Below are 16793 nucleotides of genomic sequence, written 5' to 3' on the forward strand. Positions count from 1 at the left end.
TTAGAATTCTACTAAAATATAATCTGTAGTGTTTTCCTGTTTCAGAGCTAAAAGATTTGTACAAGTGGCATTTGGGGACCTCTTTCTCATCCACTGGCCTCACTTAAAGGAGAAGAAGACTCCTTGGTTCTGGCAGAATTGATTTCCCTGTTCTCCTTGGGGATCACTTAAGTAGTATGTTTTCAGACCCAGATAGGCATCAGTCAAAGACAGGATCAGATACTGTCAAGTTAAGTCTTATGGACCGGGAAGGAGCAGACAGGAAGGATACTGCCATCATTTTGTTCTTTCTGGTTTACATATACAGCCATTATGAGTCACTTATTGAAGTTTTCTGTTCATATATGCTATGTATTTCAGGTTGCCTTTCCTTTTCCTTTTCCTTCCACAAATCTGTTGAGCTTTGTGTTCTAAACAAGAGAGTATGCTTATCTGAATGTTTCCCATCTGTCTTTGATGAAATAACTCCCAGTTAAACTGACTTGGATTTTTCCTCCTGTCTATATTTCAGTTCTCTGCTATGTGTGGGCAACTGCATATTTTATCTTGAGGTATAGATTTTAGCATTTGAACTGTCTTTTCCTCCTTTGGTCACCTTGTTAATTATAGATCATCTCAGTCCAGTAACTTTTTGTAGCAAAGTTAAAAGATTGTTTTCCCCTGGTAGTCTCAGTGTTCTCAGCCCTGAAAGGGAATGAGAGGTACTCAATATTTTCTTATTTAAGAACTGTTTTTCCTTGGACATATGTTGGGCAGGCTAGTTACCCATCTGTTGAATCAGCTTCTTCATAAAACTTTCAAGGGACAATAGTATGTAAGACAAGTATGGATGAAATTGACAAAGGCGTTAGATACAGGTGGAACCAAAGGTCTGCCAAGAAGAGTATGTACATGGACTTTTTTCTTTTGCCTTGTATTCATAAAAACAGAGAAACTGGGTATAGGAAGGAGTAATGACAAACTGACATCTCAAGTCATTCTGAAATGTTCAAAAACTTTGATAATGTTTTGGTTTTGTTAGATTGTTACCATTTTGTTCTGAAATACAGTAGCCATAAACTGGATTGTAAAAGTAATATGACAGCCATCAAGGAACACACTGTAGTCACTTGTGTTAGGAAATGAAAAGCTTGTGTTATAAAAATTTGGCAAACAAAAAGCCAGTGATTCTTTTGAAAAGCCAAGCCATTTAGACCTTATCCAGGTGAGCCATATATGTTCTAGCAGTAGAGTATCTGTACTTCCATGAATATAAGCTTTATAGGTGAAACTACTGTTGCATATTTTAAAAGTAACTAAATCCCTTTAGACAGAATTTAAGATGCAGAATTTTTACTGTAAATCAGACTTTAAGATACTGAATGTGATAGCAAAGTTTCAGGGTACCTCGTGTACTGTTTAACAGTTTTCATTCATTTGGAGCTCAGAAATTTTGGTGAGACATACTTGTGTATCTGTAAAGGTTTTCATTGTCTTCATTGCTTGGCTCTTACTGATGCTTTGGATCCAGTTAGATGCTGCCTTTCTGGGAAACCTGTCTCAGAATAATTACCCTTCTCCTTTCTACAGTAACACCTTTACTATATACATGAATTATCATTTCTACATGTCTTCTTATTTAGATTATTAGTTACTCAAGGGTATTATATTCATCTGTATGTTGACTTCTGATGTTGGCATAGGATAGACACTTAGTATTTTTTTTTTAAGAATTATGAAATTTGTCTTGGTGTACTTCCCTTGATATATAGGTTTATTCTTCAAAATATTTTAGGATCTCTTCTTGCATTAAGAAAGGAATCCTCTAACCACAATCCTGATTTTAGCCAGTCCTAGCCCAAAGCAGGTGCTGTTGAAAACATGACTTTCGAAATTGAAATTCTTTTACATAACAGAATGTGCAGTGTGCCCTGTGTGCCTGTGTTGTATATTGCTAGACAGATCTAAGTGTTCTGATTGCTATGGAAACTTACCTAGATCATTATAATAAGAAAATGAATGATCCGAGACGGACAGTATAGAACTTTTGAAGCCAGACAAAGGGACACTGGGGCACAGCATTGACTCTGGTGTCTTTTAGAGTGGAGGAGTGCTAGGGCTCGGCTCTGGACAACTAGTATGTGAGACTGTGACTAGGCAAGGCACTGTTCCTGTATCCAGCCAGTAAAATTCTCTCAGCTTCCACCTCTACAACAGTCGGGCATTTCACTTATAGAAAAAAGGTCTAGGACAGTTTCCTAGCTGAACTTTATCCCACCATACATGCCTGATTTTGATGAGGCACAGTTGGGAAATCAGTTTATTTTTTCCTGTCTTCTGTGTACATATGTATGCACACCCACCACTTGTCTGCATAGGATATCTCTGGAAGGACCATAAGAAATGGGAACAGTGGCTGCCTCAGGGAAGGGGCATGGAGAGGTGGAGAACTGGGATGGAAGAGACTTTTTTTTTTTTTTTTTTAAGGCATAGGCAAGATTTTATTTAGGAAAGTCTGCTTGGTCCAGGAGGGAGACAGCATATGGTGGGCAAAAACCTCAGATTGACCCAAAAAAAGGACAAACATGCACAGTTTCTATGGCATCTATGGATTAGGTAGGAACTCCATCTCTTGATGTCTTCACATATGGAGGTGGGATTTCATCTTGCTTATTAATCACATGTCTCATTGCTATCTTAAGTCTCCACTTAGAGGTAGGAAGAGACTTTTTGTTCCATGAAACAATTGAGTCCTCTTTTAAGTTTACTATTATTGGGGGATACTCCATAATATAAAAGAACACATAGAGCATTATTAGATATGTAAAATCTGACCCAAACCCATGGATCCTATCATCCAACTTAAGAAGTAGAACAGACTAACACACTGAAGTCCTTTAATTATACTCTTGACTATGCCTCAGAATTATGTTTTGGTTTTAACTTTATTTCTTTTCAAGATTTTATATTTTCCATTACATGCATATTATATATTAAAAAATATTCATTAATAATTTTTAAAAGTCTCTTCAGTCTCCTAATTCTCTCATTCTCTGGTGTCTGTGGACTTAATTCCTACAGGTTTCTTTAATGTCTACTTCCCTGATCATTATAGTTTGCCTCTGAACTGTGTTTTAAAATAGTATGGGCTGGAGAGAGGTCAGTGATATTTAATAAAGTCCTCAAGGCAAAAAGGAAAAATTATGGGCAGATAAGTTTTTCATTTTTTGCTAGGGAGTTAAATCTTTTTTTTATTAATTTTTATATCTTACAGCAGAATGCATTACATATAGAGCAACAATTTTTCATATCTGGTTGAATACAAAGTATATTCACACCATTCATGTCTTCATACATGTACTTTGGATAATGATGTCCATCACATTCCAACATCATTTGTAACCTCCCACCCCTCTGCCCTATCTTGAGTTCATCTATTCTTCCCTTGCACCCCCTCCCTACCCCGCTGTGAATCAGCCTCCTTATATCAGAGAAAACATTTGGCATTTGTTTTTTGGGGACTGGCTAACTTCACTTAGCATTATCTTCTCCAACACCATCCACTTACCTGCAGATACCATGATTTTATTCCCTTATTGCTTTTAGCATTTTTTTTTTTTTAGGATTGGCTAACTTCACTTAGCATTATCTTCTCCAACTCCATCCACTTACCTGCAAATACCATGATTTTATTCCCTTATTGCTGAGTAATAGTTCATTGTGTATATATGCCACATTTTTTTTATGCATTCATCTACTGAAGGGCATTGAGGTTGGTTTCACAGTTTAGCTATTGTGAATTGTGCTGCTATAAACATTGATGTGGCTGTGTCCCTGTAGTATGCTTTTTAAAAAAGTTTTATATATATATATAATTTTATATATATATATATATATTTTTTTTTTTTTTAAAGATGGGCACAATATCTTCATTTATTTATTTTTATGTGGTGCTGAGGATTGAACCCAGTACCTCACAAGTGTAAGACAAGCGCTCTACAGCTAAGCTATGACCCCACCCCCTAGTATGCTGTTTTTAAGTCCTTTGGGTATAGACCGAGGAGAGTGATGGCTGGTCAAATGGTGGCTGGCTCCATTCCCAATTTTCCAAGGAATCTCCATATTGCTTTCTATATTGGCTGCACCAATTTGCAGTCCCACCAGCAATGTATGAGTGTGCCTTTTCCCCCACATCCTCGCTAACACTCATTGTTGTTTGGAGTTAAATCTTTTCAAAGTAGCTTCCCTGTGTCCTCCAGCCTCCAGTCCTGTTGGGGTTCATATTGCTCAGAGGTGCATAAAGCTGATGAAAAACTTTGGAATCATTAGTATCACCTGTTTTTTGAATCTCTTAATATTCTAAAATTAATGTGGACTTTAAAAAATGCATACTTAAGGGATTTTAGAGCTTGAAGGAAACTCAGGTATTTCCTTGCCCTCCCCTTTACTTCAGATGAGGAAATTGGCCCATTGAGGTTAATTTATTTCCTGAAGTCACATGATTAATTAGTGGTGGAGGTGGAGGGAGAATTCATTTCCTTTACTCCCATGCCAGTATTTTTTCTGCTGTAATATTTTTACAAAGAAATTATCAAACTCCTCTAATATATGAGGCTGTTTATAATTTTTTCCCCAGAAATCTTGGTTCTCCTTGGAGTTTTCCATTGCAGGTTTCTATCACTACTCAGAGTAATTCACATCTTAAGAGGTAAAGATGAAAACCAGTGCTGGGTGTTCACTTCCCACCCTCTGGGGACTGTGGTCGGCAGTAATTCTCAGCTGGGACTTTGTCTTGCTGTGTCTTCTCTGACTGGGTGATCTCATACCTTGACGATGATCTCAGAAAACTGGTAGGCAGACAGACAGTTGTTGTCATCAGTATTCTGACTTACATCTTACTGCTTCTTCTCTGAGTCATTGATTTATCTGGGGTCCCCTTAGAGTTAAGATTCAGATGAAAGGAATTTGAATTCATCTCCGTCTTCCTCTTTTTTCTCCCCTCCTTTTTGTTTCCTTTTGTATGAGGCAAGCTGTTAAGACCATGAACCACAGTTTTAGCTGCATTAAAACAGTGCCAAATTAAATAAAGATGAGATTCATACAGTCTTGGTTTTTTTTGGCACTTCACTTTTATGATTACCACATGCATTATTTCTAATAGAATTTCCTTTATAATAACAAGGAAAAATAATTAAAAAACAAAAACACCCCCTGTGCTCCCATGAGCGCCAAAACTCCAATTTTGTTTGATTTGTAAAGCTAAAGGGCAGTATCTGAATGAGCTCATGGTGTCAGAGGTCTGGGGCATTTTTTTTTTAATATTAATTTTTTAGTTGTAGTTGGACATAATACCTTTATTTTATTTATTTTTAGGTAGTGCTGAGGATCGAACCCAGGGCCTCATGCGTGCTAGACGAGCATTCTACTGCTGAGCCACAACCCCAGCCTCTGGGGCATTCTTAATATCATACAAAATCACAGAAATGGGTGGTGATGGCCATGGGGTAAATACAGAGGGCCTAGAAGAGATGAAATTAACTATATTAGTAAAAATAAACTCAGTAGTGAAATTTTATAGAGTTTCAGAGTTTAACACATGTCTTGATCTTTACTACATACAGCTCGGCATTATCTGTAGCTTCACAATTTACAGAGGGAACTGAAGCTCCAAAGCCAGCCTTAGCAATTAGCGAGGCTCTGAGCAACTTAGTGAGACCCTGTCTCTAAATAAAATATAAAAACACAGGAGATTTGGCTCAGTGGTAAAGTGCTCCTGGGTTCAATCCCCTGTACCAAAAACAAAAACAAAAACAGCTTAACGGAACAGGGGTATAAATTCATAAATTCAAATACTTTAACTACTGCTACTTACTTACATGATCCATTTAAAATTAAAGTCAGGTCATATCACTCAGAACCTGTCACTGGCTATCAGTGACAGAAAAGCCCAAGTCCTGGGCTGGGGATGTGGCTCAAGCGGTAGGGCGCTCGCCTGGCATGCGTGGGGCCCGGGTTCGATCCTCAGCACCACATACAAACAAAGATGTTGTGTCTGCCGAAAACTAAAAAATAAATATTAAAAAAAAATTCTCTCAAAAAAAAGTAAAGCCCAAGTCCTTATCATGCTCTTGAAGAATTGTGCCCTCTGCCCCTTATCCCTGAACTCCCCTACTCTGTCTCCTCCCCTCCCTCTTTCCCATCCTTGCTTGTTTTACACCAGCCATGTTGGTATTGCTGTCCCTGACACCTTAGCTCCTGTTTAGGGCTTTTGGACTTGTCATTCCTGGAGTGCTGTTCCCTGAGCAGCTTCATGACTCGCCCCCAACTCCCTTACATTATTGTTCAAGTGGTTCTTTTTCAGTTAGGCCTTTCTTAAATATCCTATTTTGTTTTATTTTATTTTTTGGTACTGGGGATTGAACCCAGGGGCACTTAACCACTGAGCCACATCCCCAGCCCTTTTTAATATTTTATTTAGAAGCAGGGTCTTGCTAAATTGCCAAAACTAGCTTTGAACTCATGATCTTCCTGCCTCCTGCCTCCTGCCTTATAGCCTCCTGAGCCTCTGGGATTATAGGCATGCTGCAATGTAATTTTTAAAAGCTACCTGATTATGATTTCTGAATAGATGAATGAGGAATTTAAATGTTTTCAGTTTTAAATGCTAATGTAAATATTGATATATGTGACCGACATAAACACAAGCTCTTTTAAGTCTTTAGAAATTATACGAGGCCCTGACACCAAAAAGTTTGAGAAGTACAGGTATAAGGAACTGACTGGAAGCCAGATTTCCTAGCTTTGCCACTGATTAGCTGTGTGACCATACCTCTCTGTGCCTGTTACTTTATCCATGAAATAGTAATACTAACAATACCTATCTCAGGAACTCGTTTTAAGTATTAAATGAGTTAATATATGTAAAATGTTTATAACAATTCATAAATTCAAGTACTATACTACTATATAGTAGTGACACATAGTAAGGGCTTTATTTTAATTTTTTTTAATGTTATTATAGTTGGTGGTTGGGATTTTGAGTACTATTAGAGGCAGATAGTTAGTTTTAATTTTCCTGGGTATTCTGAGAACCTGTTACAGACCTGTTGATATTTGGCAACTCTTTATAAATGTTTATTTTTTAAAAAATATATTTTTAGTTGTAGACGGACACAATACTTTTATTTTCTTTATTTTTAAGTGGTGCTGAGGATGGAACCCAGTTCCTCACATGTGCTAGGCAAGCGCTCTGCCACTGAGGCACAACCCCAGCCCCTGTTTCTTTTTTTAAAATTAGGATGTTCAAAGCTGCTTTATTTGTAATAGGAAAAAAAGTAAAACAGAAGCAACTTAAATTTTAGCAGTTGGAGATTAGCTAAATAACTATGATACCTTTATATGATTAAATACTAATGTAGCCATCAAGTTTTTTTAAAGAAAAAATGTCTTCTGATTCTCCTTGTAATTCTAAAGAATGTCAGTTTTAAATGCTTTATACCAGAATGTTGGTGGCTGTCTCTGTACTGGTATTTCACAGGCAATTTTTTTTCCTTCCTTTGGATTTTTCTTTATCTTTCTGATTATCTGCAATGTGCATGTATTTGTATTCAGTAAAAACCCATATTAAAGTGTGTGTGTGTGTGTGTGTGTGTGTGTGTGTGTATGTGAGAGAGAGAGAGAGAGAGTTGGATATAGAGAGATGCATATCAACACAGGTGTGGTTAAAGAAGAAGAAAATGGTGTTTGAGGTTAGGAGCTAGAACTGTTGATCTGGAATCTCAGCAGTCAAAATGCTCCATTGACCAAACAGTGTGTGGTAAGGAGGCAAATCTGTCTCATTAAGCTATTCCCTTTGACTAGTTTGTATAAACCCTTCCACATCTTTGCCTTTGTTTCTGTTTTGTAAGATTTATTGAAATTTATCTCTGCAGTGCTTTTGTTAGGCCATATTCTTGTCAAAGCTGTGGATCCTTCCTGTGTATACTAACTTACTCTCATTTTGAACCTTTCAGAAGTTAGTATACACAGGAAGGATCCACAGCTTTGACAAGAATATGGCCTAACAAAAGCACTGCAGAGATAAATTTCAATAAATCTTACAAAACAGAAACAAAGGCAAAGATGTGGAAGGGTTTATACAAACTAGTCAAAGGGAATAGCTTAATGAGACAGATTTGCCTCCTTACCACACACTGTTTGGTCAATGGAGCATTTTGACTGCTGAGATTCCAGATCAACAGTTCTAGCTCCTAACCTCAAACACCATTTTCTTCTTCTTTAACCACACCTGTGTTGATATGCATCTCTCTATATCCAACTCTCTCTCTCTCTCTCTCACATACACACACACACACACACACACACACACACACACTTTAATATGGGTTTTTACTGAATACAAATACATGCACATTGCAGATAATCAGAAAGATAAAGAAAAATCCAAAGGAAGGAAAAAAAATTGCCTGTGAAATACCAGTACAGAGACAGCCACCAACATTCTGGTATAAAGCATTTAAAACTGACATTCTTTAGAATTACAAGGAGAATCAGAAGACATTTTTTCTTTAAAAAAACTTGATGGCTACATTAGTATTTAATCATATAAAGGTATCATAGTTATTTAGCTAATCTCCAACTGCTAAAATTTAAGTTGCTTCTGTTTTACTTTTTTTCCTATTACAAATAAAGCAGCTTTGAACATCCTAATTTTAAAAAAAGAAACAGGGGCTGGGGTTGTGCCTCAGTGGCAGAGCGCTTGCCTAGCACATGTGAGGAACTGGGTTCCATCCTCAGCACCACTTAAAAATAAAGAAAATAAAAGTATTGTGTCCGTCTACAACTAAAAATATATTTTTTAAAAAATAAACATTTATAAAGAGTTGCCAAATATCAACAGGTCTGTAACAGGTTCTCAGAATACCCAGGAAAATTAAAACTAACTATCTGCCTCTAATAGTACTCAAAATCCCAACCACCAACTATAATAACATTAAAAAAAATTAAAATAAAGCCCTTACTATGTGTCACTACTATATAGTAGTATAGTACTTGAATTTATGAATTGTTATAAACATTTTACATATATTAACTCATTTAATACTTAAAACGAGTTCCTGAGATAGGTATTGTTAGTATTACTATTTCATGGATAAAGTAACAGGCACAGAGAGGTATGGTCACACAGCTAATCAGTGGCAAAGCTAGGAAATCTGGCTTCCAGTCAGTTCCTTATACCTGTACTTCTCAAACTTTTTGGTGTCAGGGCCTCGTATAATTTCTAAAGACTTAAAAGAGCTTGTGTTTATGTCGGTCACATATATCAATATTTACATTAGCATTTAAAACTGAAAACATTTAAATTCCTCATTCATCTATTCAGAAATCATAATCAGGTAGCTTTTAAAAATTACATTGCAGCATGCCTATAATCCCAGAGGCTCAGGAGGCTATAAGGCAGGAGGCAGGAGGCAGGAAGATCATGAGTTCAAAGCTAGTTTTGGCAATTTAGCAAGACCCTGCTTCTAAATAAAATATTAAAAAGGGCTGGGGATGTGGCTCAGTGGTTAAGTGCCCCTGGGTTCAATCCCCAGTACCAAAAAATAAAATAAAACAAAATAGGATATTTAAGAAAGGCCTAACTGAAAAAGAACCACTTGAACAATAATGTAAGGGAGTTGGGGGCGAGTCATGAAGCTGCTCAGGGAACAGCACTCCAGGAATGACAAGTCCAAAAGCCCTAAACAGGAGCTAAGGTGTCAGGGACAGCAATACCAACATGGCTGGTGTAAAACAAGCAAGGATGGGAAAGAGGGAGGGGAGGAGACAGAGTAGGGGAGTTCAGGGATAAGGGGCAGAGGGCACAATTCTTCAAGAGCATGATAAGGACTTGGGCTTTACTTTTTTTTGAGAGAATTTTTTTTTAATATTTATTTTTTAGTTTTCGGCAGACACAACATCTTTGTTTGTATGTGGTGCTGAGGATCGAACCCGGGCCCCACGCATGCCAGGCGAGCGCCCTACCGCTTGAGCCACATCCCCAGCCCAGGACTTGGGCTTTTCTGTCACTGATAGCCAGTGACAGGTTCTGAGTGATATGACCTGACTTTAATTTTAAATGGATCATGTAAGTAAGTAGCAGTAGTTAAAGTATTTGAATTTATGAATTTATACCCCTGTTCCGTTAAGCTGTTTTTGTTTTTGTTTTTGGTACAGGGGATTGAACCCAGGAGCACTTTACCACTGAGCCAAATCTCCTGTGTTTTTATATTTTATTTAGAGACAGGGTCTCACTAAGTTGCTCAGAGCCTCGCTAATTGCTAAGGCTGGCTTTGGAGCTTCAGTTCCCTCTGTAAATTGTGAAGCTACAGATAATGCCGAGCTGTATGTAGTAAAGATCAAGACATGTGTTAAACTCTGAAACTCTATAAAATTTCACTACTGAGTTTATTTTTACTAATATAGTTAATTTCATCTCTTCTAGGCCCTCTGTATTTACCCCATGGCCATCACCACCCATTTCTGTGATTTTGTATGATATTAAGAATGCCCCAGAGGCTGGGGTTGTGGCTCAGCAGTAGAATGCTCGTCTAGCACGCATGAGGCCCTGGGTTCGATCCTCAGCACTACCTAAAAATAAATAAAATAAAGGTATTATGTCCAACTACAACTAAAAAATTAATATTAAAAAAAAAATGCCCCAGACCTCTGACACCATGAGCTCATTCAGATACTGCCCTTTAGCTTTACAAATCAAACAAAATTGGAGTTTTGGCGCTCATGGGAGCACAGGGGGTGTTTTTGTTTTTTAATTATTTTTCCTTGTTATTATAAAGGAAATTCTATTAGAAATAATGCATGTGGTAATCATAAAAGTGAAGTGCCAAAAAAAACCAAGACTGTATGAATCTCATCTTTATTTAATTTGGCACTGTTTTAATGCAGCTAAAACTGTGGTTCATGGTCTTAACAGCTTGCCTCATACAAAAGGAAACAAAAAGGAGGGGAGAAAAAAGAGGAAGACGGAGATGAATTCAAATTCCTTTCATCTGAATCTTAACTCTAAGGGGACCCCAGATAAATCAATGACTCAGAGAAGAAGCAGTAAGATGTAAGTCAGAATACTGATGACAACAACTGTCTGTCTGCCTACCAGTTTTCTGAGATCATCGTCAAGGTATGAGATCACCCAGTCAGAGAAGACACAGCAAGACAAAGTCCCAGCTGAGAATTACTGCCGACCACAGTCCCCAGAGGGTGGGAAGTGAACACCCAGCACTGGTTTTCATCTTTACCTCTTAAGATGTGAATTACTCTGAGTAGTGATAGAAACCTGCAATGGAAAACTCCAAGGAGAACCAAGATTTCTGGGGAAAAAATTATAAACAGCCTCATATATTAGAGGAGTTTGATAATTTCTTTGTAAAAATATTACAGCAGAAAAAATACTGGCATGGGAGTAAAGGAAATGAATTCTCCCTCCACCTCCACCACTAATTAATCATGTGACTTCAGGAAATAAATTAACCTCAATGGGCCAATTTCCTCATCTGAAGTAAAGGGGAGGGCAAGGAAATACCTGAGTTTCCTTCAAGCTCTAAAATCCCTTAAGTATGCATTTTTTAAAGTCCACATTAATTTTAGAATATTAAGAGATTCAAAAAACAGGTGATACTAATGATTCCAAAGTTTTTCATCAGCTTTATGCACCTCTGAGCAATATGAACCCCAACANATATATATATATATATATATATATATATTTGACCAACAAGCATATGAAAAGATGCTAAAAATTTATTTGTCCCCTGAGGAGTGCAATTTAAAACCAGACTATGCTACTACTGCATGCCCACTAGAATAGTTAAAACCAAAAAAACTGGTAATGCCATACTTGCCAGTTTGTTGGCAAGTATGTGGAGCAGTGTGGACTCTTGGGTTCTCAGCTGGTAGATTGTTAAATGTCATGTAATCACTTTGGAAAATGGCAGTTTCTTATAAAGTTAAGCATATTTAACATATAACCCAGCAATCCTGTTTCTAGCTATCACCAAAGAGTCATGGAAACATGTATACATTTGTACAAAGTGTTATAGCTACTTTATTTTTAAAGACTCTAAACTGGAAACAACTAAGATGCAACCAGTAGGTGAATGGATAAATTATAGTCTGTTCATGAGTGAGAAGTAAGTGAGAATTTGGTTTTTCTTGCAGTGCTAGGATTTGAACTCAAATTATCATACATTCCAGCAAGCACTCTACTGTTGAGCCATATCCTCAATCCTTTGGTACAGCAACAAATTGAAATACCTGCTAGCAATAGAAATGAACAGATTGGTACTAATGCACATGTTTTGATGAATTTCAAAAATACTACAGTGCTGTAATCCAGCTACTTGGGAAGCTGAGGCCAGAGAATCTAAAGTTTGAGGCTAGTCAGGGAAGCTTAACCAGACCCTGTGTCAAAATGTGAAGAGCTGGGAATGTAGCTAAGAGATAGAGCACTTGCATGTATGAGGCTCTGGATTCAATTCCCAACACTGAAAAACAAAACACAGAAAACTTTATGTGGAATGCAAGAAGTCTGTCTCAAATAAACAGTCACACTGAATGATACCATTTAAACAACATTACGATATTCTTAAAAATGCAAGCTGTGGAGCACTCAGGAATTAAAAAGAAAAACAAAGCAAGCAAGCAAACAAACAAACAAACAAAAAACCCTATTGATAAGGAGAACATCGTGAATTACTCCCAATAGACTTACACTGATTTAAAAAAATGCCAAATGGTGGGGATGGAGCATGGTGGTAAAATGCCCCTGGGTTCAATCTCTAGAACGAACAAATAAAAAATGCACCAATCCTGAAAAGTTGTATACTATATGATTCCATTTGTATAACTCTTAAAATGACAAAACTACAAAGAGGGATTACTGATTAGTGGTTATCAGGAGTTAAATGTGGTGTGGAGCTGGGAGGGAAGTGTTATCAAAGGTTAACAGTGATGGGGTGGAACTCTAATGTATCTCCATTACATATATATCAGTATTAATGCCCTGACTGTAATATTGCACTGTAGTTTTGTAGTATGTTATCACTGGGAGAAACTGAGTAAAGGATACGTGGGATCTCTCTATTATTTCTTATAGCTGCCAGGTGAACCTATAATTAGCTCATACAGTTTAATTAAAAAAAATCAGTTTGGCAGCTCTTCACAAAAACAAAAACAGGCCATATGAGCTAGCAGTTCCACTCCTAGATATATACTGAAGAAAACTGAAACATTTGTCCATGCAAAACTTATGCACAAATGTTCACAGCAGCATTATTCATAATAGCAAAAAGTGGAAACAGCCCAAATGTCCATCAGTTGATGAGTAAATAAAGTGTGGTATAGCCATTGAATGGAACATTATTTAGCCACAAAGAGGAATGAAGTACCTATATCTATGCAGTAAAATGAGTGAACTTTAAAATATTGTGAAATGTAAAAGAAGATGGACATGAAAGACTACATATGATTCCATTTATATAAATGTTTAAAACAGGCAAATCCATAGAGGCAGAAAGTAGATTAGTGGTTGCCAGGGGCTGTGGGGGCCAGGGTTGGCAGGGATGGAGAGTGACTGCTGATGGGAAATGTTCTGGAATTAGATACTGGTGACGGTTATACAACTTTGTAAGTTTACTACAATTTACTAAATTATGCACTTTAGGTGAATTGTGTGGTATGAAAATTAGATCTCAATTTTTAAATATAGAGCAAAGAATTTCAGGTTTCTCCACAGTGACAGATGGAAGATCAGAGGAGGAGAAATTGATTATAAAGGGGCTTAAGGAACTTCAGGGGTCAAAAAGGTTGTATCTTTTGATTGTCCTTGTGATTACATAGCTGTACATATCCCTACCAGAATACACTGAACTGTACCTAGATAGAATTCAATAAAGTTGATTTTTAAAACTTATAAAATTATCTCCAATTGTTGTAAGTTTAAAGTGACTTTTAGGTTCAGATACTATTATTTCTTCCCAATGAAAATTAATTTGACTCTGACTTCTGTTGCTAATTTCTATTGCTACCCTTTTCTGTTTAGTTTCCAAAGTGAAACTAGGTTGGTTAATTTCTGTCAGACTGTGCCCTTGTGCCTTTGAACTAGCATGGTTGAGCTCTGCTTTTCAAAACCCATGAGTGGGTGTGATTGTTCTACAGTTTTTTAAGTTTATGGAACATTCTATTGCTTTTATTGTTTTCTTCCTTTGTGTTCAACTGAAAAATGTCCTATTGGGTATACAAACTCAGGGTGATTACATCTGCCATCACCCTTTGGAGCACTCTGAGCTAATTTAGGCACCAGGAGATTGGAATTAAAATGACTCCCCAGGGAAGTAAGCAGGAGGAGAGGGGGAGGTAACAGGGTGAGGTAATGTAAAAAAAAAAAAAAGAAAGAAAGAAAAGAAAAAAAAAGGCAACAAAAAACCAACCCTGTGAACTTCTTTCCCACCTACATTGCTTCTGTTTCCCAACCTTAATCTCTTGCCAGGTAGCAGTCTAAATAAAATGTTTCACAAACCCCTGCAAGCTTTAAGAAGAGTTCTTCTAGAAGGCAGTCTCTAAGAAGAACCAGCTCTGTAGGTGGCCCCTGAGTTTTTTCCCTGAGGTTTCCTTCTCCCTCATTCACCTACCCTCACTCATTTCTTGGGTCCTGCCATGCCTCAACTCATTTAAAGTTCTGCCACACAGGTGGACAGATTTTTAAATGCATACGTGAGGTAGCCTTATATTTAAAAACAACTTTACTGAAAGAGACCAAGGGTGGGGGGTGGGGTGTGGCAGAAAGACTTACCCTCCCCGAAAGCATAAAAGAAAAAAATTTATAGAATATGGAATTCTAAGTAGATTTTGTAAGAATTCAAGAAAAAATATAAAAATATTTAAAATAGTAATAGTTAATACTTAATTAGGGTTTACTATGTGTGGAGAGGAAAAAGATAATCACTATTTCTTTTTTCTTCTTCTTTTTTCCTTTAATGTGCCACTACTTTCAAACTTCATTTCTCACCAAATGGGTGACCTGTAGTTTAACTCGGTTTCATAATGGGTCCATCTCCAGATTACTTACTACCTCTCTTTGACTTAGCTACAAATCAAAATTTCCCACAGTTCCCTGCTCAGGTTTGGATCATTTGCTAGAATAGCTCATAGAACTCAGGAGGACACATTACTTATACTTAGGTTTACTATCAAGAATACAACTCAGGCCTGTAATCCCAGTGACTTGGGAGGCTGAGGCAGGAGGATCACAAGTTCAAAGCCAGCTTCAGCAGAAGCAAGGTACTGAGTAACTCAGTGAGATCCTGTCTGTAAATAAAATACAAAATAGGGCTTGGAATGTGGCTCAGAGGCCAAGTGCCCCTGGATTCAATCCCTGGTACACCCCTCTTCCCCCCAAAAAGAGAATACAACTCAGATGCTGCTCATTGGAGGAGATATCCAGGGCATAGTAGGATTACACCTGAACTTCCATGCCTTCTCTGGGTATTCCAGTTTACCGACCTGGAAGTTCACTAAATACTGCCCTGAATTCTTATGAATTAACTTACTGGCTATTGGTGGTTAAATCCCTCTACCCTTTCAGGAATTCAGGAGTAGAGCCCAGAGTTTCAATTCACCAATCACATGATTGATTCCCCTTGTAACCCGTCTCCCATTTTATGGCTTTCCAAAGTTACTGCATTAATATAATCCCAGGTAGGAAGAAAGGGGCTTGTTGTGAATAACAAAAGATGCTCCTTGCCAGTCAAGGTGTCATATACCTAAAATCCCAACTACTCCCTGTAGTCCCAGCTACTTTGTAGGCCAATGAGAAAGATCACAAATTCTAGGCCAACATCTCTTAAGATTTAAAAGAACTGGGTGTGGTGACGCATGCCTGTAATCCCAGCAACTCAGGAGGCTAAAGCAGGAGGATCTTGAGTTCAAATCCAGCCTGAGCAATTTAGTGAGGCCCTAAGCAACTCTTGTCTTTAAATAAAATATATAAAAGGGCTGGGGATGTGGCTCAGTGGTTAACTGCTCCTGGATTCAATCCCTGGCACTAAAAAAAAAAAAAAAGATTTAAAAGAGAAGAACTGAGATTGTGGTTATATCTCAGTGGTAGAGCACTCACCCGGCATGTGTGAAGTACCCCCACACTTACACACAAAAGACTGTCCTTTCACCTTTATTGCTCTTATCACCTAGGAAATTCTGAGCTCCAACTATTTGGAGCTCTGTGCCAGGAATAGAGATAAATACCAAATATATATTTCTTATTATAAATCACAGTATCACAATATGCCAGCCAGTGTTCCAGGGTCTTTAACTCACTCTCTTTTTTTTTTTTTTTTAAGTATTTTTTTTAAGTTGTCAATGGACCTTTATTTTATTTATTGTTACATGGTGCTGAGAATCGAACCCAGTGCCTCACATGTGCTAGGCAAGCACTCTGTTACTGAGCCACAACCCCAGCCCTCTTAAACTCTCTTAATCCTTACAACTATATGAGATGGGTGCTCTATAATCCCATTTTACTGAAGAGGAAATTGAGGGACAGAGTGGATCTGAAACTTGTTCCATATCATACACCCAGTAAGTGGTAGAGCCAGCCTTGCACCCAAGTGTGTTATGGCTTTATGCTCTTTACCACCCACACTGTGTTTCCTGTTATGCCAACCTTAAGCCCTTTTTCCTGTAATAATGATATGGTAGCTTTTGGTAGGTGCTTCTGAGTTATCTAGGTTCCATTGTTTTTTTTTTTTTTTTTTTTTTTCCCC

The 16793-nt window shown here is 37.5% G+C and overlaps 1 protein-coding gene across 3 annotated transcripts in view; it reads left to right on the forward strand.

Annotated features, from left to right (window-relative positions):
• Positions 1–16793, forward strand: part of Mrtfa (myocardin related transcription factor A) — a 136765-nt gene that overhangs the window by 40877 nt on the left and 79095 nt on the right. The window lies entirely within an intron of this gene.

Source organism: Marmota marmota, unplaced genomic scaffold, assembly GCF_001458135.2.
Source record: "Marmota marmota marmota unplaced genomic scaffold, marMar, whole genome shotgun sequence".
In the NCBI taxonomy this organism is placed as follows: Eukaryota; Metazoa; Chordata; class Mammalia; order Rodentia; family Sciuridae; genus Marmota; species Marmota marmota.